Genomic DNA, 27,185 nt, shown 5'->3' with positions numbered 1-27,185 from the left:
TCCTGACACCAGCGTTTGCCCTGCTCCCCTAGCCAGTCCCTCCGAAGGCAGCACAGTTACAGACACAATCACGCCTTTAAGCCATCAATCCTCTGAGGTGTCCCTCTTCCTCATCTCAGTTAACAGCATCTACTCAGTTGCTCAAACCCCAACCTGCCCTGCCAACCTCGATCTGTCCTTTTCCTTACCAGCTCTCCCTGTGATGTGTGACCCGTCAGCATGTCTGAATCTACTTCTAACATGATCCCTAATCCTTGCGCTTCTGGCCTCTTCACTGCTACTCCAGCCCAGGCCACCATCTCCACTGAGAGCCTTCCAGCTACTCTCCAGGATTCCCGTCTTGCCGCCCACAGCACCCTCACAGCAGCTAGAGCTTTGCACAGCCTCCCCTGTTTCCCGTGGCAGAGTCTGTGCTTTGCCGCACCGTGGCCTGGAAGTGGGTATCAGCCTCAGCAGCCTCCTCAGTGTGGCTTCCCACCCCCGCGCCATCCACCTGCCAGTGTCTGCCACTCCATGTCACTCCCTCGGACTTGGCCCCCTGCTGTACTTTCCTCATGTCGCTTTGTGGTGGACACAAGGTCTGACTCCCAGGTGGCTGTTTCTGCTTCCTCTTCTTTTCCTGGCAAATGGGATTCCAGTTTGGATCGGGTGACAACAAATTTGAGGGAACACACTGGTTCTCCCCACTCCTGGAACTGGGGAGAACCAGGGGGGAACACGACTTACGCTTTTGCCCTGGAGACAAACCTTGAGGGTCCGGGATAACGGTGGCCACTTCCCTTTCCACTGCCACGGGTCAGTTTAGAAAGAGCACGGGCTACAGTTCTGGCCAAGGAGACGTGAGGGGCGTTCCGTTGGCCGCTGCTACAAGCTTTCCTCACTTTTAAAAAGGGGAACAAAGAAGGGAGGGAGCTGCTCTCTGCCCTGCACCCTCCGAAGGTTTGGGTGCTCCGCGTAGAAGAGGGGATTCTTGCTGCTGCTGCTGCAGCCGACTTGCAGACGCTGGCCACTGCTGGCAGGCCTTGACTTCACCGTGGAGCCACTGGCACCACCACGTGTCCTGAGAGCTTAAACCTATGCCGACTCCTCTGTTATTACGGCCCAAAGCATATGCACTATAGATATCTAAACTCACCTTTTTGCTGCTTTATCACTCCTACCTTCCCGCTCCTAAAATGTAAGCTCTGTGAGGGGAGGGGCCTGTCCCTCCATCACTATGTCCCCATCACGTGGACTGGGCATTGTCTGGCACAGCTACAGCAGGTGCTTGATAAATGCTGGCTGCATTAATGCATGAGGGTCCTCCAGGGCAGGGACTCAGTCACTGTGGTTTCTGGGAGCGGCAGGGGCTCAAAAGCCTTCACTGGATCAACAGGCAGGGAAGCCAGAAGACAGCTTCTTAAGAAACAAATTTAATACTATATACAAGGGAAAACGTACAGAAACAACAAAGGAGACGCAACAAGGCTGGAGGTGCCCATCCCAACTAGCTGCCCACGCAGAGGGCCGATGCCAGCCCCTAGCTCGCCCTCCTCCTCCTACGGTTGGAAGGGCTCCACGGGCCACCTTGCCCTGGCGGTGGGATCCACGTGGTCCTGAAGCCGGTGCCACTTCATGTGGGCATTCCGACCCTTGATCTTGCCAAACACCCTGAGGAGGCACCAGAGGACACAGGGGTCAGAGCAGGGGGAGGCGGGTAGCCCTGAGGGGGGCACCCCAGAGGGCTGAGGGCAGGCGGTGTGGGAGCATCCAGGGAAAGGACGGTACCTCTCACACTCCCGGCAGGGAAAGAAGCCCTGGCCCTTGCTGCTCCCCGGCAGCTCAGGGGTCCGCTTCGAGCCGGTGTTTGGGCTGGAGTTGGGGATGGACTCCCTCCTGTAACTCTCAGTAGTCCTCTGTAATTCGGGGGTTGGACGGTGGCTGGGTTTCCTCCGAGGGCTACGAGTGACCTGCAGAGGGGGCAGAGGTGATGAAAGGGTGCTGCCGCCCGCCGCCCTTCTAAGGGAGAAGCAGGTGTCCAGAGCATCCAGCCGTCGCGGGGTGCACCCCCCCACCGCCAGCCAGCTTGGATGGGCACCGGGCATCCAGATCCGTGCTGAACTCCTGAAGCCCTATCCCGAGACCCTCTACCTTCGCTTCTGTCCTGTCTGCTTCACCCAGCTCTATCGACCCTCTTTTCCGGCACTGGGGCTCGGCCGCAGTCAAACTTGTTCATTGTCTTCTGCATGTAGTAGAACTCGAAACACTGGGCTACTGTTTTTGTCTGGACCTAGTGGAGGAAGACAGAAACCGGCTAAGGACAGTGCCTCAGGAGTAGCAGTGAGTATGGCCTTGACGCCCTAAATCTCCTCCCCATGGGGCCAGCCGCCACTTTTTGAAAGCCCTCCTGAAACCTTTCTCCCCTACGGCTTGGTATGCTCCACTGCTACGGGGGACAGAGAATCACAAAGTATTCCTGGAGATGAAGGATTTCAGAGAGAAGCCACCAGAGTCAACACCATCTAAGCTCTGCACGCTCTGAGCAACAAGGCTGGCCCAAGAAGGCTTCTCTCCAGGAAAACGCACACAAAGGTACACACGAGGACGCTCACTGTGACATCATGTGGAGCCACATGTCTACCGACTGGGACTAATTAAACCAGAGTGTCCTTACGTGTTGGATACCTCATAGCCTTATGTGACAGATAGGCAGAGCCCTCCAAAAAACTGAAGAGGAAGGAATACTTCCCAACTCAGTCCGTAAGTTCAACATTTCTCTGATACCAAAGCCACACAAAGATATTACAAGGAAAGAAGGCTACAGACCAATGGCCCTTATGAACATAGATGAAAAATTTTAAACCAAACTTTAACGAACAGAATCCAACTATGTGTGTGTTTGTGTGTGTGTGTGTGTGTGTGTGTGTGTATACATATAAAGGACAATATACCATGACTAAGTGGAGCTCATCCCAGAAACGTGAGGTTGGTTTAACAATCGAAAATCAATATAATTCATCATATTAAACTTAAAAAAGAGAAGTCATACGAGCATCTTGATAGGTGCACAAAAAGCATTTGATACAATCCAATGTCCATTCCTGATGGAAACTCTCAGCACAATAGGAATAGAAGGAACTTCTCTTCAACCTGATAAATGATACCTACAAAATCCCTACAGCTAACGGTGGAGTGGTTTCCCCTCAAATATCATGAACAACACAAGGATTTCCACTCTCACCACTTCTACTCAATACTGTACTGGTGGTTCTAGAGTGCAAAAAGGCAAGAAAAAAAGTAAAGGCATCCAGGTTGGAAAGGAAGAAAGAAAAGTGTCTTTATTTACAGATGATATGACTGTCTATGTAGAAAATTCAGTGGAATCCACAAAAAAGTTACCAAAACTAGTAAGTTAGTTTGGCAACATTTCAGAACACAAGATCAATATAAAAATCAATTTTATTTCTATACATACTAGCAACAAACCATTGGAAACTGAAATAAAAAAGAACTCTATAACATCATAAAAAACACAAGTACTGGGCTTCCCTGGTGGCGCAGTGGTTGAGAGTCCGCCTGCCGATGCCAGGGACACGAGTTCGTGCAATGGTCCTGGAGGGATCCCACGTGCCATGGAGCGGTGGGGCCCGTGAGCCATGGCTGCTGGGCCTGCGCGTCCGGAGCCTGTGCTCCGCGGCGGGAGAGGCCACAATGGTGAGAGGCCCGCATACCGCAAAAAAAAAAAACAAAAACAAAGCAGAAAAAAACCAAGCGCTTAGGAATAAATCTGACAAAAAGTATGCAACAACTGTACACTAAAAACTTCAAAACATTGCTGAAAAATTAAAGATTGAAATAGAGAGATATACCCTGTTCACGAGTCAGAAGACTCAATATTGTTAAGGTAACAACTCTCCCCAGTTGACGTATAGAGTCAAAAACACTACCAATCAAGTTCCTAGCAGAAATTTTTATTTTGAAATTGTCAAGTTATTTCTAAAATTCATAGGGAATTAAAAAGGATGTAGAATACAAAAAATAACTTTGAAAAAGAATAACAAAGTTGAAGGACTAACATTTTCTAATTTCAAGACTTAGAATAAAGCTACAGTAATAAAGACAGTATGGGAATAGCTTAATAAAAGACAAACAGATCAATGGAACAGAATACAGGTTCCAGAAGTAGATGCATATATATATGGCCAACTGATATTTAACAAAGGTACAAAAGCAACTGAGTGGAGAAAGTATGGTCTTTCCAACAAAAGGTATTGGAATAAATATCCATATGCAAAAATGAACTCACCTCGCACCCCATACAAAAATAAACTTAAAATGGATCATAAATCTAGAAATAAAACCTAAAACTATAAAACCTCCAGAAGAAAACATAGGGGAAAATCTTTGTGACTTTGGGTTAGGCAAAGATTTCTTAGATACAACACGAAAAGCACAGTCTATAAAAGAGAAACTAGTAAGTTAGGCTTAAGCAAAATTTAAAACTTTTCTTCAAAAGACACTGTTGGAAGACTGACAAATGGCATATTGGGAGAAAATATTTCCAAAGCATATATCTGGATAAAGGACTGGTGTTCAGAACAAAATAAGAACTCCTACAGCTCAATAAAAACACAGACACTCCAATAAAAACAGAGGCAAAAGATATGAACAGACAGCTCACCAGAGAAGGTGCACAGAGAGCAAAAAAACACAAAGATGCTCAGCATCATTAGTCATTAGGAAAATGGAGTCAGATGCTACTGTACACTCATTAGAATGGCTAAAATTAAAGAGACTTAGCATACCAAGTGTCGACGACGGTGTGGAGCAACTGGACCTTTCATAACCTGCTGGTAGGAATGGGAAGTGGTAGAGCCACTTTGGAAAACAGTCTGGCAGTTTCTTTAAAAGTTAAACATACATCTACTATAAGTTACCGTCATTCCCCACCTAGGTATTTATAATCCCAACCCCGTGTCCGCAAAAAAAACAAAAAAAAAAACAAAAAAAACCCCAGTACATGTCCGTACAAAGACTTGTATGTAAATGTGCAGAGCAGCTTTATCTGTAGTCATCAGTAACTGGAAACCACCAACAGGTGGATGATTAAATGAACGGTGGTCCGTCCACACAGTGGTATACTCCTCAACAGTAAAGGGATGAACTATGGGTACACACGACAACATGGATGAATCTCAAAATCATTAGGTTGAGTGTAAGAAGCCAGACAAAGCAGATCACATGCTGTATGATTATTCCATTTATATAAACCTCTAGAAAATGCAAACTAATTTAGAGTGACAGAAAGTAGACAAGAGTTGACTAGGGACCCGGGTGGCAGGAAGGAAGGGTTGCAAAGGGGCAGGAGGGAACTTTTGGAAGTGAAGGATACTCTCATTATCTTGATCATCGTGGTGGTCTTACAAGTGTATAACTATGTCAAAAACATTAAATCTTACACTTCGATTATGTGCAATTTTGCGTACATCAAGTTAAAAAAAAGAGCAAAATAATCAGCAGGATATTAAGTATATGATGTCATCCTTTTTTGAGAAAGTGCATATAGGTGTGTAAAATCCGTATGGGCAATAAATACCTGTCAGGTTATCAATCAGAAGTAGGATTGTGGGCAGGGGTCTGGATGGCTTTATTTTGAACATGGGATTCATTTCTGTACCGTTTCAGGTTGTTCCAAGCAATGGCATTGTAGTTGTCAACTGTTCACAGCATGAGCAGAGTATCACCCCTGACAGGCCCTGCAGTTCTAGCGCCTCGGCCGTGTGAAGGAGCCTTGTCTACACCAGCCTGCCATGTTCGCCTTACCATCTTGTGTATCAAGTAGAAGTCCTTCTTGTAGGCACAGAACGCCTTCTTAAAGAGCCTCTTCTCCATGGAGGTCCAGATGTCCGAACCTATTGGAGAAACAGCCAAGAGGAGGAAGGCTGTTTCTCCTTCTGGGACCACAGCCATGGCTGAAGTGCAGACTCCCCTCCTTTTTCAGGCCACCGAGCGCCACTTATATGCCAAGATTTCTGCTAAGCCCCTTACTTGCTTTATCTCACACAATCCTCACAAAAACCTTAGCAGGTAGGGGCGATTACCATCCCCCATTGACAGGTGCAGCAACTTGAGGCTTCCTCTGGTTAAGAGACTTGCCAAGGGCAGGCGTGGGCCCCTGGTTGCCTGACTCCAAGGCTGGAGTGCTCAACTGGGAAACCTGAGCCCACCCCAACCTGGCACCCCCCTTCTGGCCAGGAAGAGCCCACGAGGGAACCAGTGCAAAGGGGAAGGTTGGATCCAACTAGAGAACAGCACCCACTGATACCCCCAGAGAGGACGGGCCCTTCTGGGAGGGCAGGTGCAGGCCCCAAGAGAACTCCGGGAGGCACGTGCAGAGCTTGCCATGGAAAGTGACTGGCTCGCAGGGGCCTCAGCCAGGCCAAAACCACGCGGGCAGCCACGCTCGTTACCTGTGGAGTGATAGTTGGCGAGAGGGTGAGTCCGTGGCTTCTTCGGTCCTCTCAGTAACAGGGTCTCCAGGGCAACCTGGAATGAGAGGAGTGGTGGGCAACTCTCTGAGGGAGGGAAGGTGAGGTAGAGGCCCACCTTCATTCTTTCATCCATTCAGAAAGTATGTGCAGCCCTCCCTAAAGCCACCCCTACCCCAGGGCGACTCAAAGTGTGGTCGGTCTGTGGAATGGCCACCAGTTGTGAACCACTTGGGACACATTGCCTACAGCACTAAGCGGACTGTTGAGTGCAGCTGACGTTACCTTTTTCATAGCAAGATTTACTTGATGACGAAACAGTGTGTGGACTTATTCTGGCACAAGCTCCTTATTTCTTCAGGGAGCAGCATTTGGAGTGGCACTGCCCCCGCCCTACCCCATGTTATGGTCCTCATAGCACTAATCATTATCTATCACTTTTAAAAAATGTATTTCATGTGTTCACTCTCCTAAAATGTAAGCCCTGCAAAGAGAGGGCATTTGTCTTGCTCAACAGCGTAACCCCGGTCAGGACTCGCTATGCAGTTTGCAGGACCCAGCGCAAAATGGAAACACGGGGCCCTGTGCTCAGAAACTATTAAGAATTTCAAGATGGTGGCAGCAGAGCATTAAACCAAGAATGGGCCCCTGAGCTGGCCCCAGCCTGATACCGTGTCATCACCAGGTATCAGGAGGACCCAGTAAATGTGTGCTGATTACTCTGCTGAGCACCCACCACGTGCCAGCCACTGCCTCTCAGCTTGAGAAAAAGCACCATGTAGCCCTGACTCTTGGGTCTCCAACTCGGGTGACGTGACTTCCTCTCCCACTACACACAGTTGGACTTCTTCATTTTCTAAACTTCAGGATTGTGAGGAGGGTCCTTGGAGGAGGCAGAGGCATTTCTGTTGCATCAGAGGTTTGCATACACCATTTTTAACCCAAAAGTTAATGTTCAGTAAATAAACCAGATTAATACAGGCCCTGAGTTGGTTCTGCTAGGCACCGCCTCCCCACTGCTACGCTGAGATGAGGTAACGCTGGAGGAACCCTGGTGCTCTGTTGTCACCCCAGAGAAATAACTGATTGAGCCCGTATGTGTGCATTTCCCCTATGTTCAAAAGGACACTACCAGTCCCAAAGCGACAAGGGAGAAGGGTGGGTGGCCAGCCTTTGGTTCTCGTGAGCTGCAAAGCCCCGAGTAGAAGGCACGTGTCTTGCGCCTAGAGCCCCTGGCCCTAAGAGACCAGGGAGCTTCCCACAGCTCCTCTGAGCCCCCCTCGCCTGCACCGCACCTGGATGTTGCCCTGGGCTTCATGCAGGCAGTGCAGAGCGAGCTCCAGGTTGGTGCCCCCGCCCGGCATCACGCTGGAGCAGGCCACGTTGCAGAGCTCGGTCACTGTTTCCAGCAGGCAGCCCGGCAGCGAGAAGGAGAGGAGACACAGAGGGTCAGCAAGTGCCAGAGAGGAAACCTCCCCAACAGCACAGATGGGGTGGGGCTCCTGTCACCATCTCCCTCACCTCTCTGTTACAAGCAGGCTGAGGGAAAGGAGCGACAAGGAGGATGGGCAGAAATCCTGCTCCTGGCACCTGCTCTGGATGGCCTGGCCAGCTACTGGGTGAGAGGAGAGGTGGGGCAAGGGACTGCAGCACAGCAAAGCAGTCCTGTGCTGAAGGCCAGCTCTGCCCACCCCACCCCAACCTGGGGATCACTGCTTCTTGGTCAAGGTGAGAACTGGGAGGAGAAAACCCTTGGGGATGGAGGAGGGCCCTCGGGAACCTGGCCCCAAATTCTCAGCCACCTCTATCCTGTGTTTTCGGGTTGGTCATCACATCTCCCCATGGCTTCCAGACCAGAGTAGCTACATGCTCGTCACTTCCAGCCAGTGATCTGTCCTGGAGCTCTGGGATCTCAGCCTGAAACTGGCTTCCTATGTTGATGTGTCTGAAATGAGGCCACACACACGGACATAGAGACATATGTGTGTGACCAAGATGGGAAATACAAGAGAGATGTGCGGTGAGCCCTGCTCACCAGGGCTGTGGAACCCACCTTTTGGCCATCTCTCAGACACAGGGAGTGCTCATCAGCGCAGTAGACACGCGCAGGTATTCCAGAGACCTCTTGAGGGATACTTCCTTCCTTCCTCCAATTTGCTTTTTCGCCAGATTTCTGGCTTCAGGCGTTTGGGGTCTAGGACAGGGGAGGTATGTGCTGATACCTGGCATTCTTCTGTATCCAAGGGAACATCCAAGCTACAAAACAGTATCTCACTGCGCCATCACCAATTCTATCTAGAACCCCAGGGTGCTGGGCATTCTGTCTGCAGACATCCAACTATGGTATGTCTGGACAGAAGGAATATTGGGGAAACACCTGGAAAAATCCACCACTTCTCTCCTAGAGAGGTTCTGGGTCTAGACCTGACTTTCCCGTGATGAAGGCTCCCTTGGGAAAAACCGACACTGGAATGCAAGGAGGGTAAAAGCATCCCCACGTTGCAAGGACCCTCAGGTTCTAAGTCTGTTCCAACTCACGGTTCAGTGCTGATCTTGCTGTTGTCCTTCACCACACTGATGCCAAAAGAGCCGTCCATGTGATCTGGAAAACACCCAAAGAAGAGCCTCAAGGAGACTGGCTACAACTGACCCATGAGGCCCTTTTTGCCTGCCTTTCCAGAGCAGCTAAAAGCAGGCTCTTCAAGATTGCATGGTATACACACACTACTGTATATAAAATAGATAATCAAAAAGGACCTACTGTATAGCACAGGGAACTATACTCAATACTCTGTAATAACCTCTATGGGAAAAGAATCTAAAAAACAATAGATATGTGATTATGTATAACAAAATCACTTTGCTGTATACCTGAAACTAACACATTGTAAATCAACTCTAATCCAATATAAAATTGAAAATTGGAAAAAAAAGATTGCATGGTATGGAGTTTCCTCAAAAATTAAAAGTAGGACTACCATATCATGCAGCAAACCCACTTCTGGGTATTCATCCAAAAGAACTGCAGTCAAGACCTCAAAAAGATATCTGAACTCCCATGTTCACTCCAGCACCATTCATAATAGCCAAGATGTGGAAACAACCTAAATGTCCACTGACAGATGAGCACATAAAGGTAATGTGACATCAACATACAATGAAATACCATTTAGCCTTAAAAAGAAATTCTGCAATATGCAACAACATGGATGACCATTGAGGACATTATACTAAGTGACATAAGCCAGTCACAGAAAGAGAAATACTGCATGACTCCACTTATATAACGTATCTAAAGTAGTTGAATTCATATTGATAGAATCAAAGAGTGGAATAGGGGTTACCAGGGGTTGGGGCAGTGGGAAATGGGAGGTTACTAATCAATGGGCATAAAGTTTCAATTAATCAAGCTCTAGAAATCTGCTGTATAACATTGTACCTATAGTCAACAATACTGTATTGCACACTTAAATCTTTGTTAAAAGGGCAGATCACAGATTAACTGTTCACATCACAATAAAATAAAATAAAAAGATTGCATGGAAGGGCGATAAGACTTCTGAAAATGTAGAGTAAGGAACTCGGCAAAACAACAGATTTACTGACAAAAATCATTAAAAAAAAAAGAACAGTAAGCTAAAGTCTCTGCAAGTTGGCCTAAAGGCATTCAGCATTTTAAGAAATACTCATTCAAGAAAATCTACTAAATCTCGGGAAGAACAGTGAGAGTCTGTGGCACTGGAGCCATGGCCCACTCCCTTACCCACCTAGCCCCCAGCTCTTTGTAACGGAAGCTCTACCCAGGTAGGTGCAGCCAAGGAGATGGGGGCTTCTTCTTCCCCTGGCTCCCATGCTTAAAGAATTAAAGCAAGATAAAATAAAAATTTCTCATCAAAGAGAAAATGCCATCAAGAGATGGAAATTAGTTTTTAAAAAGATACAAATGTGGACTTCCCTGGCGGTCCAGTGGTTAAGACTCCACGCTTCCACTGCAGGGGGCATGGGTGTGATCCCTAGTAGAGGAAGTAAGATCCTGCATGCTGTGCGATGCAGCCAAAAAAAAGAAGAACCAAATGGAAATAGTTCAGGGGTTAAAAAAGTACAATAACCAAAATAAGGCTCAACAGTAGATCTGAGCTGGCAGAAGAAATGATCAGCAAACCTGAAGATAGAACAATGGAGACTATGAAATCTGAAGAACAGAGAGAAAAAAATATAGGAAATTGAAGAGAGCCTCAGAGAAATGTGAGATGTCATTAAATGCAACAATATATATGTATTGGGAGTACCAGAAAGAGGGGAGAAAGGGACAGAATATTTAAAGTATTAATGGCTGAAAATTTCCCAACGTTGATGAAAAACAATATGTATATCCAGCAAACTCTACAAACTCCAAGAAAGATTAAACACAAAGAGCTCTACATCCAGACATAACATAGGCAAAATGTGGAAAGCAAAAATAAAGATAAGATCTTGAAAGCAAAAAGGGAAAAACAATTTGTTACATACAAGGGCACTACAGTAAAATTAACAGCTAACTTTTTAAGAGAAATGATGTAGGTTACAAGGCAATGGGATAATATATTCAAATTACTGAAAGTAAAAAAGTGTTAACCAAGTATCTTATATTCAGCAAATTATCTTGCAAAAATGAAGGTAAAATAAAGACACTCCCAGATAAATAAAAACTGAGGATACCTGTTGCTGGCAGACCTGCCTTACAAGAAATATTAAAGGTGAAATATTATTCAGCCCGCAAAAAGGAACAAAGTACTGATACATACTGCAACTTGGATGAAACCTAAAAACATCATGCTAACTAAAAGAAGGCATTCATAAAGGACCACATACTGTATGATTCCACTCATATGAAATATGCAGAATAGCCACATCGATAGAGACAAAGTAGATTAGTCGTTACCCACGGCTGGGGATGGGGAGGATGGAAAGGAGGGACTGCTAATAAGTACAGGGCTTCTTTTGGGGATGATGAAAATTTCTGAAAACTGATGGTAGTGATGGTTGCACAGCTCTGTGCATATACTAAAAACCATTGAATTCTATACTTTAAAGGGATGAATTGCATGGTATGTGAATTATATATCCCTAATAAAAATAAATAGTAAAGAAAGTCCTTCAGATTGAAAGCAAATGACATCAGATGGTAACTTGAATCCAAACCAAAAAAAAAAGCGAAGCGCTAGTAAATATGGGTAACTATAAAAATCACTATGATTACATATTTCTTTTCTTTTTTTAATGGCCTTAAAAATAACTGCATAAAACAATATGTATTGTGGGCCTCTAACATATAGAAATATAATATATGTGACAGTAACTGCACAAGGAGCACAGCTGCATTGGAGTAAAGGAATATCACCTCAGACAGTAACTCAAATCCACAAGAATAAATGAAGAGATCAGAAATGGTAAATAAGAAGGTTAATATAACAACCTCTATAAATCATGCTTGCTTTCCTTTATCCGCTCAGTGTTTTTACACAAAATAAAATTATATAAAGCAATAAACATGACCAGTACGGTATTACTGGGTCTCTCACATATAATAGCAAAAGAGTTAGAAGGAATAGAGCTAGATAGGAGCAGCGTTTCTATATTTCACTGTTAATGAGTTATTACACATCCTAACAGATTCTGATAAGACATATATTTTAAGTCCTAGAGCAACCACTAAGAAATGACTAAGAAACAGTGAAAACTTAACGGAATTAAAATGTCACACTAGAAAATACTCACTTAATACAAAAGAAAGCAGGAAAGGAGGAACAGAGGGAGAAAAAGACATGTAACGTATAGAAAATAAAAAGCAAAATGGCAGATGTAAATCCAACCATATCAATATAACATTAAACAAGAATGGATTAAACAAACCAGTCAAAAGGCAGAGTTTGTAAGACTGGATAAAAAACACATGATCCACCTAATGGTGTCTAGAGGTAACATGCTTTATTTTCAAAGACACAAATAGGCTGAAAGTAAAAGAAGAGAAAAATATATACCAAGCAAACAACAACCAAAAAAGAGAATGGAATGGCTATACTAATGTCAGGCACATTAGACTTTAAAACCAAAAATATTACTAGAGATAATGATAAAATTATTGTAATAATGACAAATGATGTCACAATCACATCCTAATGATAAAAGGTCAAGCCGTGAGGAAGATGTGACAATTACAAACATATACACACCTAAAAACACACCCCCAAAATACACCAAGCAACAAACGACAGAACTGAAGGATGAAATAAACCATTAAAAAATAATAGTTGGAGATTTCAATACTTTCAACAGTGGATAGGGCAACTAGGCAGAAGATCAACAAGGAAATTGAAACTAACTAGACAAAACAGACAAAATACAGCATTCCACCAAACATCAGTAGAATACATTCTTCTCAAATTCACATGGAACATTCTTCAAGACAGACCGGATTCTAGCCCATATAACATGCCTCAATAAATTTTAAATTTTAAAATAAATTTAAGGGAATTCCCTGGCGGTCCAGTCATTAGGACTCCACGCTTCCACTGTAGGGGGCATGGGTTCGACCCCTGGTGGGGGAACTAAGATCCTGCAAACCGCACAGCACAGCCAAAATAAATAAATAAATAAATTAAATAAATTAAATTGAAAAAGAAACAAAGTATGTACTCTGACCAAAAGAGAATTAGATTACAAATCAATAAAAGGCAGCAATTTGGAAAATTCACAAATATGTGAAAATTAAGCAACACACTCTTTAATAGTCAGTGTATTAAACAGGAAGTGGAATGATAAATTAGAAAATACTTTAGCTGAATGAATATAAAAACACAACATACTAAAACTTACAAAATGTAGCTAAAGCACTGTTCAGAAGGAAATCTATAGCTGTAAAATATCTGTATTAAAAAAGAAGAAACAATTCAAATCATTTATGGTCAACTGACTTTCCACAAAGGTAGCAAGACAGGGCTTCCCTGGTGGCGCAGTGGTTGAGAGTCTGCCTGCCGATGCAGGGGACATGGGTTCGTGCCCCGGTCTGGGAAGATCTCACATGCCGCGGAGAGGCTGGGCCCGTGAGCCATGGCTGCTGAGCCTGAGTATCCGGAGCCTGTGCTCCACAACGGGTGAGGCCACAAACAGTGAGAGGCCCACGTACCACAAAACAAACAAACAAACAAACACCTCACAATGAGCTACCACTTCACACCCACTAGGATGGGTGTAATAAAAAAGACAGCTAAGAAGTGTGAGCAAGGATGTGGAGAAACTGGAACTTTCATACAATGCTGGTGGAAATTTAATATGACCCGGCCATTTTGCAAAGCAATCTGGCAGTTCCTTAAATGGTTAGACATAGTTACCCTTTGACCCAGCAATTCCACTCTGAGTTATATACCCAAGAGAAATGAGGACTTATGTCCAACAAAAACTTACACATAAATGTTCTTAACAGCACTGTTGGCAATAGCCAAAGGACACAAACAACCCAAATGCTCGTCAACTGATGAATGGATAAATAAAATGTTGTCTATCCGGAGAATTCAATATCATTCATCCATAAAAAGAAATGAAGCACTGATGCATACTACAACATGAACCTTGACAACATTATTCTAAGTGAACAAACTAGACACAGAATGTCACGTATTTTATGATTCCAATTACAGGAAATGTCCAGAATAGGGAGACCCGTAGAAAAAGTAGGTTGGTAGACTGGTGGTTGCCCAGGGCTGAGGGGTTGGGGGCTACAGGGCCTGTGTGTCACCGCTCGTGGATATAATCTTCTGGGGTGATGAAAATGCTCTAGAATTAGATTGTGGGATGGGTGTACAATCCTAAGAATACACTAAAAAATCACTGTACACTTTAAATGGGTGATTCATATGGCATGTGAATTATACCTCAATAAAGCTGTTTAAACAATTACTCAAAAGGGCAGGCAGAAGGGTGCTTAGGCTAAATGGTGTCTATTTTCTTTCTGGCTACACAGTTATAAGCACCTAGAAGGCTGCTGGTCCCAGATGGTCCTGGGATAGTTCTGAACAGCAACGGGACCCCCAGAGCAGACCCAGGCGTAGGCCAGAGAGAATGGCTGGACCAAATTCTACAGGGGGTGGGGGTCTGGCCCCCCACAGGCCCATCATGGGGTGATCAAGCTCACTCACCAAGCATGGCGCTGATGAGCCTGTCGGGACGGGCCCGGGCAGATGTGGAACAGAGAGTGTTGAAATACAGCCCAGAGCCCTCCCGGATGGGGCTGAGCATCGGGGGCGGTGTGTAGGGAGGTCACTGGGACAGTCCCTTCAGGAGGTGGTCCATCAGGAACACGGGCGAGCACAGGCAGCTCTGGCGGCATCCTCCCGGGCCCGGCTCCCCAGACATGGAGGGCGGAGGAGGGATGAGCAGTGCCTTGGGCCGTGGGAGCTTCTTCCGCTTCCTGTGTTGGCTGCTCTCCTTGCTGTCTCTCTCTTCCCCGTCCTTCTCCTGTCCCTGGAGAAGAAGAGACTTCAGAACCACGGGGGTCACCTGAGGCCACCGGCCCCAAAGCTCAGACCTCAAGATGGCCTGAGAGTGGGAAAGGGTACTGACCAGCCAAATGCACACCCAGCATGGCCATGCCCAGAGTCCTCAGCGCAGGAAGCCGGGCAGGGCCACCACGCCTGAGCCAGACTCCAGACCCTAAGCCGGGCGACATTTGACGCTGGGGCCTTCTCAGGCACCCACACCCCGCCCCCCCAAGGAGAGGCCCTCACTCAGACCATTTTGGAAACTCATATCCGTTGTTAAAGTGACTGGCACTTAAAGTGTGGGGGCCAGACGGATGCAACAGCATGACAAAAGGAAAACCTGTTGCCCTCAAAATGACAGCAGCTCCTGGGAGACAAACAGTGGGCTCCATGCACCCCGTACCCGAGTCCAGCATGGACTTCTCCAGGTGGGGTCTTCCAGCACAGGCTGAAGAGACGACGGCTTGAGCTTGCTACACTCTCTCTTACCTCCACGCAATCTCCCCTCCTCTCTGCCCATCTTACCCCTCCTCATCCTCCAGCTCTCAGCTGCAACGCCCCCTTCCTCAGGCAGGGTCTCTGGTGCCCTTGGGGCTCCCACAGCTCCCTCTCCCAGCCCGGCCCGTTCTGGGTTGTCAGTGTCCGGGGATTGGTCTATCTACTCCGCTGGGCTGGGAGCCCCAGGAGACGGGGGCAGGCCTGTTGTGGTCGCTGCAGTGTCCCCAGCCCTGCCCAGCACAGGGCCAGACACAAAGGAAGTTCACTGGAGGTTGAATGGATGAATGAACACGCAAATCAAGCTCTTCTGGAGTCAGGATTTGGGGGCTTTTCTCACAGCTCCCACTGGCAGCTGGAAAGCAGCTGGAAGGAAGTGCACCCACCTTGCTCCCCAGGGGATGGTTCGCTGGAGCCACTGGCACCGAAACAGGGACCACCAAAGGGGCTGCGGTCATGTTGTCCAAGGACTTCCTGCCTCCCGGGGAACTCTGCCTGTGCCCTTCTGGCCTCAGCACCTTTCTTTGTGGCTTGCAAAACTCCATGCCACACACCTACACACAGAGAAGAGCCAGCCCTTTAAGAGACACAGTACGTAGGGAGCAAGGGGCCCCTCCAGAGCAGCACAGCCCTGACTCCCAGCCCCCAGCCAGGCTCCCCGCAGGAGGACGGCTCCATCCTGAGATGAATGGCAGCTTCGCGCCCCTTCACCTGCGGCTCCTGCTTCCCTCGAGGTGACGGCCACTGTTCGCTGTGAAAACACATGTGGCTGCTCAGCCCTCTCTCTGTATAAAACATCTGGCTGCAATTCTTGCAGACGTAAGTGCTCCTTGGCTCTGCCCAGTCTGTGGGACCACCACTGTGCTGGTTCCTGTGGGGAAGAAAGGGAGAATGGGACTCCGTCCCCAAACACTGATCCTCTGACAGACAGCTTTGGACGAACCCTAAAGAAATGGACATGATGCCCCCGATTCTCCGTGGCCTTGTGCTCACCCCTTCAGGAGTGAAGCATCCAGAGCTCGCTCACCCAGGGCCAGCACATCAAAGCCACCAGAGTTCTCCCGAGGGGCTTCGGAACTTACCAGCCACCCGCCATGTTCTCCTCCTTCATCGGGTGGGGGAGCCGGTAGATATTTCCACCCTGAAGACGAAAATACATCTGAGCCAACATATCAGAAATGAGATGCAAGAGTGAAAACTATAAGACTTGGAAGAAAACACAGGTATAATTCTTGGCGACCCTGGAGTAAGCAGTGGTTTCTTGGATGACTCCAAAACCAAACAAAAGACAGACGTATTGGACTTCATCAAAACTTACAACTTCTGTGCTTCAAAGGACATCATCAAGAAGTGAAAAGACAGAATAAGAGAAAAAAGTTGCAAATCATGTATCTGATAAGGGACTATGTATATTTCTGTATTAGTGATACATAATGAACTCTCACAGCTCAAAAATAAAATCACAACCCAATTTAATAATGGGCAAAGAGTCTGAATAGACACTTACCCAAAGAGGATATACAAATGGCCATTAAAAGATGCTCAGGATTATTAGCCATCGGGGAAATGCAAATTAAACTATAATGAGATTATCATTTCCCACCCACTAAGGTGAACCAACTGGACAGTAACAAGTGTTGGTGAGGATGCAGAGAAACTGGAGGCCTCATACACTCTGGGTAGGGATATAAAACAGCACAGCTTTTTGGGAAAGTCTGGCAGTTCCTCCAATAGAATTACCCTAGAGCCCAGCAATTCCCCTCCAAGGTATTTCCCAAGAGAAATGAAAACATATGTCTAAACAATAATCTGTACACAAATGTTCATAGCACCGTTATCACAATGGCCAAGAAGGGAAAACAACCCAAATATCTATCATCTGATGAATGGATAAATAAAATATGGTGTTTCCATACAATGCACAAGTTACCAGCGATAAAAAGAAGTGAAGTTCTGACCCGTGCTACAGCACAGAGGAACTCTGAGAACATCAGGTTAAGTGAAAGAAGCAAAAGACACAAAAGGCCACGCAGCGTTAGGATTCCAATCACATGAAGTGTCCAGAATAGGCAAATCCATGGAGACAGAAAGTAGATGCATGGTTGCCAGGGGCTGGGAGGGATGGAGAGATTGCGGGTGACAACCAACGGTGTGGGGTTTCTTTTTGCGGTGATGAAAGTGTATTGGCAAAGAGTGGCGATGCGAGCACGACCTCGTAAACAAACTAAAAACTACTGGATGGTGCACTTCAAGATGGCGAATTAGATGGCACGTGAATATTAAAGCTGTGGGAAAAAAAAGAGGAGGAGATAGCTGTGGTGCGACAGGAAGGATGCTGGACCTCGGAACATCACGAAGAGACGTGGCCAAGCTCTCTGCGCCCAGGACCTCGTGGGCACGATGTGGGAAGACCTAAGCTGCTCCAAAAGGGCGGGCCAGTGCCAGGCCTGCAGTAGGGGCCAAGTCGGACTTGTGGACCTGTGATTCACAACCAGAATAGACACAGCATTTCATGTACAAATTTCAAGGGTAAAGGAGCTCTGCCTTTACATTCTCTGAAGAAGTGAAGGAGGCAAATCCAAAAGGAAGTGAAAGGCAGAAAGAAAGCAAATAGAAAAAGCTTAGTGAAGAAACATGATGCAAAGTGTCTCTGACAACTCTAAAGCCCTGTTCTGTTTTGTGTGTGTGTGTTGCAGGGTGGAGGGTGATGGGAGGAACCATCACTTCTCTGGAACTTCATTCGCCCCTCTGTAAACAAACTGCATCTGAGGATTTGCTGAGGTTAAATACAGTGCCTGGACAAGTCAGAAACACGGACACAGGTAAGGACGAGACTCTGCCCCCCGCATGGTCAGGTCCCGTGAGAGGGCCCTGGTACCTGGATCCTGTTGAGTATCATCAGCTTGGACTTGGAGTCCCAGGGGGGATCCGCTGGAGGCCCGGCCAACGACGAGAAGGAGGCCATGGCTACCTGGCTTGGAGAAGCTGCACAGCAAATATCCATTTTCACTTTCTCCTTCCGGAAGTGCTGGACCCCGGAGTTGCCAGAGAAGAGCCTGTAGCCTCCGCCCCAGGAGCAGGCCGGGCCCTCTCCACCTTTTGTGGCCCCGGAAGCCGTGCCATTCTCAGCCTGGGCCTGCTTCCCTGGGAGGTGGGCTCTGGATGGCTCCTCCCCTCCTAACTGGGTCTGATGCAGGCCCCGAGGGAGAAGATGTCCCTAGGTCCAAGGTCCCTTTCGAGGATCTCAACTGCTTGGCCAGAGAGGAGATGTCTGGGTTTCCAGGAGGGTCCAGGGATGCCGCCGTGGGGGCAGGTGGAGCAGCAGCCACTTTTGGTCTTCCCTTTGGGTCCTGGCTCACGCTGCTGGGGGAGGGCTCTGTGGGTAAAGCGGGTGTGGATTTTCTCCTGCGGGCTAGGGATCCCTCTGGATCAGGGTTCACGGGGCCAGCATGGAGAGAGTCAACAGTGGGTGCCACAGGTGGGGGTTGCTGTGGCCACGGCCCCTGCAGTGACTTCAGGGCAACTTGCTTGCCGTCGGGTGTGGGAAGCTGGGAGGAGGCGGCGGCCACCTGGGTGTGGGAGAAGATCCGCTGGGACTTGGTGATCATCTGGAACACCTGCATCTGCTCGTGGCTCACCAGAGACTCCTGAGCCTTCAGGACCAGCTGCTGGAAGAGCGGTGTGGCATCCGACGGGAGGCCGCTGGACTTCTGGCCGTCCTGGGGGCCAGGCTCACCAGGGTTCTGCCACGAGAAGGAGTCGCAGTCGAACTTGCTCTTCTTGGAAGACCAGGAGTCGTCTTCCCCGCTGGTGCTGACATATCTGGGGTCGCCCGAGGCCTCCCCCTGGGCCTTCAGGAGCGTGGGAGGGAAAGACGGCGTGTCCTCCAGACCGGTGCACTGGCTGGGTGAGGGATCCCCAGCAGCGGAGTCGCTGCTGAGCCCGGGGCCCGGCTCGGAGCCCTCCCGGGACGGCACTGCAGAGGGCTTGTGGACGACAAACATACTGTTTCCTTTGCTCTTAGGGCAGCCCGACAGGTTTCAGAGCCACTGGAAACTGTGGCTTGATGGCTGGGAACTGGCGGGGACAGTCTGGCCATGGAACAGAGGCAGGCAGGCGGGCAGGGAGCGCCCTCGGGCCAGCCCTCCAGGGATGATGGGGGCTGGAGCAGCGGCAGCTCCGGCTCGGCTGGGTCGGGGCCGCTGTTGTCCGCTGCCCGTGAGTGGATGGCTGTGAACACGTCCATGGCAGGCTCCTTCCGTGGGGGCCGGGGATCCTCGGGAACCTCAGTGCCCAGGGCTCCTGGGGCCGCCGGGGTGCTGGCTGGGCCGCAGGGGGAGGACCCTGACGAGGGCAGGGAGGAACAGGCCGTGATCCTCCCTTCGCCGCTGTCTGAAGGCCCTCCCAGGGCTGGCCCGGGAGAAGGGATCTTCTGGCAGATGATGCTGCTCACGATACAACGCAGGAGGTCTCGGTTGGACAAGAGGGAGATGGGGGATGGGGCTTCCGGGAGCACCAGGGACCACAGGCTCGCGGGTGCGGGCTGGGAGGCCACCTCGTGCACACGGGGTGAGTTCCCGCAGGGCTCCTCCTCCGGAGGGGCCTCCTTGAGGATGCACAGGCCGTGCTGGACCTCGTAGTGCTGGCGCACGGAGCGGTAGTCGCTGTAGCTCTTGCTGCAGCCCTGCTCAATGCACACAAAGGGCTTGGACTTCTGGTGGGTGAGCGTGTGCCCAGTCCTGGAATCACATGAGGAGAAAGTTAGTGGGTGTCTCGGCGTGGGTCACTAACTGCAGGAACCCAGGCGTGTCCCCAGGGGGCAGCAGCATCGCAACTCAGAAACTGTGCTCAGACCCTATGAGGAAAGACCCCTGCTACGGCCAAAGCCCTCTGGAAGGGGGAGCTCTTGCCCTCACCCCTAAGCAAACCCCTAATCTGAGATTAAAAACATCAGTGGGAGTCAAGTCGGAGTTCCCCAAAGTGGGTTCCTAAGGAACACCAGGCTCCAGAGTTGCTCCCTGAGGACTTGGGCTCAGCTGGCAAATAAGTTTGGGAAAAACACTCTTTACTTCTTGGAGGTTCCTAGGAGCAAACTGAAAAGCCACAGAGCAGATAAAGAGAGATCTGTTGAACTTTCCATGTCTCTCAAACTTATTTGCCCACAAAACCATGTTTTTAAAATAGACCCTTTTAGCATCCCCGAGAAGCAGAGAACCAGAGTTCTGAGAACAAACTTAAGGAAACGCTAACTTGGGGATGATCCTTCCTTGAACAAAGGAGTCCTTGCCTTCCCACAGGAGTCCTCTAGACAGCTACCTGGGAGCCCCACAGCAACAACAACAAAAAGCCAAATGTGCCTATAATTTCTGCAAATATAAAAGAATGCAAGTATGTATTATATTTACATCATACTTATACCTGCATTAATATATTATAAATATAAACAAATGGGTAAATCGCCCTCTGGGTTCCCAACAATCTTACTCCGGATGGTTCTAATCAATGGAACCCAGTAAATAATGAAACCCTTTCCCAAACGTGGACCCTTGGCCTCCATCTGAGGGAAGCAGCAGAGAGGGCATCTGGAGACCCACTTTCTAGCCCTAACTGTTACCAGCTTGTGACAGGAGTAAATCATTTCCCATCCTTAATGGCGAGAGGGGAGAGGATACAATGAAAGCGGGATTCATCGAAGCCTCAGTAAAGGCTGGGCGAGCTGTAAACATGCAAGGGATCGTCCTCTCCCACTTACGAGTCTCTCAGTTTGAAAGTCTGTCTCTTCTCCCTCGGCAGCAAGAAAAGCTTATCATTTCTAAGACATGAAGAACAAACGGAATTCTGCTCCTCTTACACTGAGCTTGCTTTTTAAAGTCAAATTTTGAAAAAAAATCGAGTTAATAAAAGGGGGAATTGAAACAGGAAAAAAGAGAGTGAACACTGCATTGCCATGTTCTAGAAACAGGCATTTCAGAACCCCTCACGCCCTGGTGTTATCCCAACATATATTCCTCATGGAGTGCATATCTGTTCTGCTCAGACACCTACCAGGGACTCTGAAACTTTCTCTACACAGTTAGCCCAACTCCCTCCATGACAAAATTGCCTCTGGAGTGTGTTTTTAAAGCACATGGGTCCTGTCTGCAAATCGCAGCGGCGCTCTCCTCACTGGAGTGAATCTGGAGGCTGGGGAGGGCGGGCTGTCCGGAGCAGTGTAGGCCCTGCCCCCCACCCCAAACACTGGCCGTGGGAGGAGCACAGGTCGCACACACCTGGGACACCCGACGGTGCGGGGCGGTGCAGGTGGATGGGAGGGGATGCAAAAGAACCGGGAACACGCCCAGCCCCCAGCAGCCCCCTGAACAGACATCCCGACCAGACTCCTACATACAGGTGGTCCTGACGCTTAAAGGCCTTGCTGAAGATTTTGCACACGTGTCTCCTCTCCTGGCTGTGCGTCAGGTAGTGCTTGCTGAGAGGACTGGCGCTGCTGAACACCTTCCCGCAGAGGCTGCAGTCCAGGAGTGGGTTCTGAGGGGACCTGTGCTGCCGCTTTCCTCTCCTTGTGCTCCCAGACGTGGCCCTGCCTCCTTCGTTAGCCTCTTTGGGCACCTTGAGCACGCCTAGCCCCAGGTCTAGACAGAGGGAGAAAGCACACGTTATGACATCCGGGGACATCGGAGCCCGGGCCGAAGCACTCTACCACCCTCGGACCAACTTCAGCAGCTGAGTCCAATTCAGGGAGTTGGCCGAGAACCCCAACTTCAGCAGCTTCACTCGCAGAGAAGACCAGGCTTAGCACCAGGTGAGGGGGAGAAGAGACCCTGGTCAAGCCACACCTCCAGGGCGGCACCCAATCTTGAAGCCACACTTGGGGGGTAAGGGAGGGGACAGCAACAGTCTGAGAGCTTCCAGGACAGAGTGACTCGACAGGCAGGACTTCATGACGGTAACATCAACAGCACACTTGCAAGTGCAATCCAGAAATGCACAATGCAAAATCTTAGAAAAGTTTAAGTCCTTTCTCCCAGCCAATTCCACTCTGGTTTTTTAATTAAGGAAATTAAGGCCGATCTGTACAAATTAACGGAGATCTTGCAGTGAACTGCAAGCGAGTTAACTGCAGCATTGTTTTTCCTGGTGAAATGTGAGAAACCACCTAATAACTGACACGAGGGCAGGTGGGTGACTGCATTCTGGTCTCAATGGTCTATGGCGCAGGCATTTAAGATACAACTGTAGGAGAATATCCATTGACGTGAAAGGATGTTCATGCTGTACCACTAAGTGCTGTGCCACTAACAAGAGAATTGTTGAAAAACGGAATGACCTAGTCTTTAAAAGGGAAAAATAAATTTGAATAGAAACAAACAGAATGGGATTGATTGGTAGCATCATGGATCAACTTAATTTTCCTTTTCCTATATATCTGAATTTTCCATGTTTCTCTACTCCTTGGGTAAATGAGTAGTTTTTTTTTATAATTTCATTTTTGATTTTTTTTCTTTGACCCATGAGTTATTTTAGAAGAGTGTTCTTTAGTTTCCAAATACTTGAAGACTTTTTTCTCTTATTTCTTTTACTTATTTATTTATTTTTGGCTGCATTGGGTCTTCATTGCTGCGCGAGCTTTCTCTAGTTGTGGCGAGTGGGGGCTACTCTTTGTTGCGGTGTGTGGGCTTCTCATTGCAGTGGCTTCTCTTATTGCGGAGCATGGGCTCTAGGCTCACGGGCTTCAGTAGTTGTGGCACGCGGGCTCAGTACTTGTGGCTTGCAGGCTCTAGAGCGCAGGCTCAGTAGTTGTGGCGCATGAGCTTAGTTGCTCCGCGGCATGTGGGAGCTTCCTGGACCAGGGCTCGAACCTGTGTCCCCTTCACTGGCAGGTGGATTCTTAATCACTGCGCCACCAGGGAAGTCTGCAATAAAGTATTCTTAAATTAACATATGTACTTGTGTGTGTGTGTGTGTGTGTGTGTGGTACGCGGGCCTCTCACTGTTGTGGCCTCTCCCGTTGCGGAGCACAGGCTCCGGATGCGCAGGCTCAGTGGCCATGGCTCACGGGCCCAGCCGCTCCACGGCATGTGGGATCTTCCCAGACCGGGGCACGAACCCGTGTCCCCTGCATCGGCAGGCAGACTCTCAACTACTTCGCCAACAGGGAAGCCCCACTTTTTTTTTTTAACACAAAATGCTACTCCACACTGAATAGACCATAGTATAGTGTAAACATAACTTATGGGCACTGGGAAAGAAACAAACAAAACTCCTATGATTGGCCTTATGGTGGTGGTCTGGAACCGGCCCTGCAGTACCTCTGAGGTATGCTGATACTTGAGTGACGGCAGTCAAAGCTGAGAGCAGAGATTCTCTAACTCTGGTTTCATTAAGAAATAGCTGGTGAGACTGTGTTAAAAATTCAGGTTCAAACACACCTAGTGCCCAGATCTTAGTTTTTAATACTATTCTCCAATAAAAGTAACCAGGGCTCCTTGGATAAACGGCTGGTTCTAGGACTGGGCAGGAAATTATACAGGATGTGCTTAGAGTATCTTGTAGTTCCAGAACAGAAGTCTCTCAGCCTCCATCTCGTTGTCTCTCTTTCTCTCATACACACACACACACACACACACACACACACACACACACACAAATGGGGTATGTCAAAGAGACACAGGAGCCAACTGAAAGAGCTCCCAATAGTCAAAGCTGGAACAATCTGAGCAACAAAGTAGCACTGGATAATATCCCAGTCTATAAAATCTCCGTGAGCCCATGCGGATATAAATGAATGACTGAACCAAGAAATAAATGGCCGTGCATGATTCCAAATAATTTGTGTGGCTATTCTGCCCTCAAGAAGTTGAAGCATGACTCTTCACACCTTACGCAGGAACTGTGCACAGTGACTTCCTTCCACAGATGACAGTATTGGGGGCGGGGACAAAGTTTACAGCGTAGAAACATGACAAACATTGTCAGCCAGGTGGTGGAGGTTAACGTCAACAGTGACAAGTCACACTGATACTGTGCACCCTGAATACCATGTGAGGACAGTGGCACTTCACTTCTGTGGTCTTCCTCCCCCTCGGATCATAAGAAACATAAGACAAACCCCAGCTGAGGCACATTCTCCAAAATACCTGACCACGACTTCTCATAACTGTCATCAAAAACAAGGAAAGTCTGGGAAACTGTCACAGCCATGAGGAGCCTAAGGAGATGTGACAACTAAATGTAATGTGGTGTCCTGGGAGGATCCTGGCACAGAAGAGGGACATGAGGTAAAAACTAATGAAATCTGAATGAGGGATGGACTTCAGTTAATAATAATATAGCAATATTGGTTCATTAATGGTAACAAATGTACCATACTCATGTAAGATAAGAATAGGGGAAACTGAGTGTGGGGTATATGGAAATTCTCTATACCATCTTCCCAATTTTTATGCATATCTAAAAACTAGTCTTCTAAGAAAGTTTCTTTAAAAAATTTAAGTTCCAGGGCCCTACCTCCAATGATTCAGATTAGGAAAGTCTGTGGTGGGGTACAGGAATTTGCATTTTTTACAGGACCCCTAGATGATTACGATGCAGATAATTTGGGGTTGAGAAAACACTGCTTTCTGGGGGTGGAGTTTGTCTGGGGGGAGGTAATTCACAAGAAACCTTTGCCCAACTCTCCTCTTACATTCAGAAATTCTTCTGGACCACCCACTTGTGGTTGCCACTGTATTCTGACCGCAGATAAGATGGGGGTGAGTTTGGATAACCACAAACACTTTGGGTTCCCTGCCCCTCTAAGCAGCACTACTGTAAAAGTTTCCATTTGTTTAAAGCTGTTAAGTTTCAGCTTAATTTCTTATGCAGCAATAGGTAACTAATATACCACCCGACCATGAAGCCAGAGACTTTCATTTCCAGTGTCATCGGGCTTCACTTGTTATGGAGGGTGGGACCCACACGGTGACAGCAACAGCATGAGTGCCAGCTCATACGGGGCACCTGCCAATATCCGATTTACATTTTTCTCATCAAGGCTTCCCTGGTGGCGCAGTGGTTGAGAATCTGCCTGCCAATGCAGGGGACACGGGTTCGAGCCCTGGTCTGGGAAGATCCCACATGCCGCGGAGCAACTAGGCCCGTGAGCCACAACTACTGAGCCTGCGCATCTGGAGCTTGTGCTCCACAACGAGAGGCCGTGACGGTGAGAGGCCCGCGCACCGCGATGAAGAGTGGCCCCCGCTCGCCGCAACTAGAGAAAGCAATCGCACAGAAACGAAGACCCAACACAGCAAAAAAAAAAAAAAAAAAAAAAAAAAGTTAAAGGGCATTAACAACAAACCAACCAACCAGATATATGGGGGTAGGCGTTTTCCATCCCAGTTACAGAATGAGAAAACTGAGACTCAAACAGGGAAAATGACTTGCCCAAGGTGGCAAAGAAGGAAGAAGAGCCAGGCTGTAAATTCTGGTTCATCTGATGCCAGAGTCCTTTCCCCAACCACAGTGCCCGCACCGCTTCCAACTCAACTTCCTCCTCTGCTCCTCCTCCCTCCCCGTCTTTTCAGATGTACTGAGCTGCAACCTGGCCCTTCTGTGAAGCCTCCTGACACCAGCGTTTGCCCTGCTCCCCTAGCCAGTCCCTCCGAAGGCAGCACACAGTTACAGACACAATCACGCCTTTAAGCCATCAATCCTCTGAGGTGTCCCTCTTCCTCATCTCAATTAATAGCATCTACTCAGTTGCTCAAACCCCAACCTGCCCTGCCAACCTCCATCTGTCCTTTTCCTTACCAGCTCTCCCTGTGACGTGAGACCCATCAGCAAGTCTGAATCTACTTCTAACGTGATCCCTAATCCTTACGCTTCTGGCCTCTTCACTGCTACTCCAGCCCAGGCCACCATCTCCACTGAGAGCCTTCCAGCTACTCTCCAGGATTCCCGTCTTGCCGCCCACGGCCCCCACACAGCAGCTAGAGCTTTGCACAGCCTCCCCTGGTTCCCATGGCAGAGTCTGTGCTTTGCCTCACCGGGGCCTGGAAGTGGGTCTCAGCCTCAGCAGCATCCTCAGTGTGGCTTCCCACCCCTGCACCATCCACCTGCCAGCATCTGCCACTCCGTCACTCCTTCGGACTTGGCCCCCTGCTGTACTTTCCTCATGTCGCTTTGTGGTGGACACAAGGTCTGACTCCCCAGTGGCCGTTTCTGCTTCCTCTTCTTTTCCTGGCAAATGGGATTCCAGTTTGGATCGGGTGACAACAAATTTGAGGGAGCACACTGGTTCTCCCCAGTCCTGGAACTGGGGGGAACACAACTTATGCTTTTGTCCTGGAGAGAAATCTTGAGGGTCTGGGATAACGGTGGCCACTTCCCTTTCCACTGCCACGGATCAGTTTAGAAAGAGCACGGGCTACAGTTCTGGCCGAGGAGACGTGAGGGGCGTTCTGTTGGGCGCTGCTACAAGCTTTCCTCACTTTTAAAAAGGGGAACAAGGAAGGGAGGGAGCTGCTCTCTGCCCTGCACCCTCCGAAGGTTTGGGTGCTCCGCGTACAAGAGGGGATTCTTGCTGCTGCTGCAGCCGACTTGTAGACGCTGGCCACTGCTGGCAGGCCTTGACTTCACCGTGGAGCCACTGGGACCACCACGTGTCCTGAGAGCTTAAACCTACGCCGACTCCTCTGTTATTACGGCCCAAAGCATACGCACTATA

The 27,185-nt window shown here is 48.4% G+C and overlaps 1 pseudogene; it reads right to left on the bottom strand.

Annotated features, from left to right (window-relative positions):
• Positions 1-367: 367 nt before the first annotated feature.
• LOC132479615 (zinc finger protein 541-like) lies at positions 368-26,635 on the bottom strand (annotated as a pseudogene).
• Positions 26,636-27,185: the final 550 nt, after the last annotated feature.

The sequence above is a fragment of the Mesoplodon densirostris genome, chromosome 19, assembly GCF_025265405.1.
Source record: "Mesoplodon densirostris isolate mMesDen1 chromosome 19, mMesDen1 primary haplotype, whole genome shotgun sequence".
Classification (NCBI taxonomy): domain Eukaryota; kingdom Metazoa; phylum Chordata; class Mammalia; order Artiodactyla; family Ziphiidae; genus Mesoplodon; species Mesoplodon densirostris.
Note: the sequence above shows the minus strand (reverse complement) of the source record. Positions and strands in the feature narration are given on the sequence as shown.